The sequence below is a fragment of the Hippocampus comes genome, unplaced genomic scaffold, assembly GCF_001891065.2.
Source record: "Hippocampus comes isolate QL1 unplaced genomic scaffold, H_comes_QL1_v1.1 scaffold174, whole genome shotgun sequence".
NCBI lineage: Eukaryota > Metazoa > Chordata > Actinopteri > Syngnathiformes > Syngnathidae > Hippocampus > Hippocampus comes.
Window position 1 is genome coordinate 3,930,333 of NW_017805983.1, and position 2,336 is coordinate 3,932,668.

Genomic DNA, 2,336 nt, shown 5'->3' on the forward strand with positions numbered 1-2,336 from the left:
ATAGTCATCAATTAACATTCCCAGTGGTGGTCTGGGAGGGCACTAAATCACATAAGCAGTCATATTACTCTCTTCTATCTCAAGACGCCAGGCTGCAGGAGAGAATACATGAGAAAAGCCACGAATGGCTGCCCGTGTACAGAAACTCAAATGTTCTTGTGGCGCATTTGTGTCCACATGTAGTAAATGGTGGTAGAAAGAAGACCAACAAAGACCTATCCAGAAACAATGACAGCAGATTGAATTGACAGAGACAGGAGCACCGCATACCTGTCAACTCATACGGTTTAGTCATATTTTATACGGATTTTGTGGTGAATCTTACGTATATGGCCATATCGCACAAATCATACGGATTCTGAAAATTTCCGTTTTTTTTTTTTTTTTTTTCCCCTAACAGGTAGTTCCGTTTGCTTTTGCCCAGAATGGTGCTCGTCTACTCGAATGCTTTCATTTCCGGTAACGTTCCAGTAAATCACGTGGTTCCTAGTTGAAAACAGCAGAGTATTCATTCCATACTTCGGTAGGGTACAAGCAAGTTCTAATCTACAAGGTGAACAAAGTAACGCAGGAATACAACTCTGAACACAGTGATGCCACTAAGTAGAATGATGATTAGACATTCACCTGCCATTGTATGATGGAGATCTATAATAAATATCATTAAAAATTTCGTGGGTTTTTTTCTGCCGTTATTTTGACATATAAAATGCTTTGGTATGTTATAAGGATTTTTTGCTCTTTATAAGGTTTTTTTTGGTAGTTTATATGGGTTGGTGCTCCGAAAGGTTGACAGGTATGGCACCGCGAAGAAATTTTTATGCTGGTTCGATACAACCCATTTGGACAGTGGTCCCCAACCTTTTTTGTGTCACGGAGCAGTTGAAACAAGTACATAACCATTTTTTTCACTGCTTTTAAATTGCCAGTTTTAAAGCACTAGTACTGAGAATTATAGAGGAATTAAACATTTTATTCTCCTTTTTTTCTCATTCATTTCAAAAAGTGTTATTCTGCTGTACAACAAATGTAAAATAACACAATGAACTACTCAGACATAGACCAATCGGGAATAATAATTACACCTTATAATAGAAACGGAATTTTGAAGTTAGGATCTTACATACGGCGTTAGCATCATTGTTACTTGCAAATATGACTGAGCAAAAAAAATTACACGACTGATCGTTGCTTTCATCTGGTGGCTGCCGGCTAATTATTAGTGACTAAACTGCTAAGCTTTACGTCGGGAGGCTGTGCAAACCGCTCGCTTTTTCATGTCTTCCACTTGATCACTTGGGTGCAACTTGTTCAAATGATTCAACAGGTTTCTTGTATTGCCTTATTTTTGATGACATACCATGCACAACAGCTTCCTCCTCCACGTCGCTCTGGAGATTCTGCTAGAGGAAAGAAACTTCTCTCGTCAAAATAGCTTCATCTTTGGAAGTGATGGCTGCAGTGTATAACTGTACGATTGATCAATTTGTTACAATTACTTTGTTTACTGATTCTTTCACTTATTTGGCTGATTCTGTTTATTTCAACGTGTCAACCAATGATAGACGGGGCACTCCGATTGGGTTGAGTCGCCAACACGTCAGTTAAATTTGCTGACAGCTCGCAGTCTGTCTATGTCGGTGCGGTCCCAAATGGGCTGAGGCACGGTACCAGTCTGCGGACCGGTAGTTGGGGACTGACTCCATCTGTACCGCAAATACGCACACCAGTCCAGTACAAAGGTATATATGTAGTATACGTGTACATGTCAACGTTATTAGAGTTAGCACAAACTAACAAAAGAACTAAAACTAAAATGAAAATAAATGATAAACGATACAAAATAAAAACGAGAGTACTTTGCGTTCCCGGAGAGTAAATCATCCTAATCCTCCTATACTTTGGTGAAATCTCGAATCCTAGTCATTTTACCGACATAAATGCTCATCAGAACATTTTAATAACCTGCGAAGCAGACTGGCCCGCTGCACTGTGCGCGTCGTTCACAGGACAATTGATCCCGACATTCATGAGATATGTCATATGGGGAGCTACTGACCTCTTTTGACCACTGCGTGGACTGCAGACACTTGTTGAATCAATCCATTTTCTTGAGCGTCATTCTCAGGGTGTCGGCGAGGGGCAGGGTACACTTGACCTGGTCGCAAGCCAATAACATTGCACAGGGCGACAACTATTCACAACTTAAGTCTCAATTAACATGCATTAATCGAGACATGGGGGGAGATGGGGGAGAACATCATGCAAACTCCACATCGGCCTGTGCCAAGATTGGAACCCTGAACTTCCTGATGGTTATGCAGACACAGAAATGA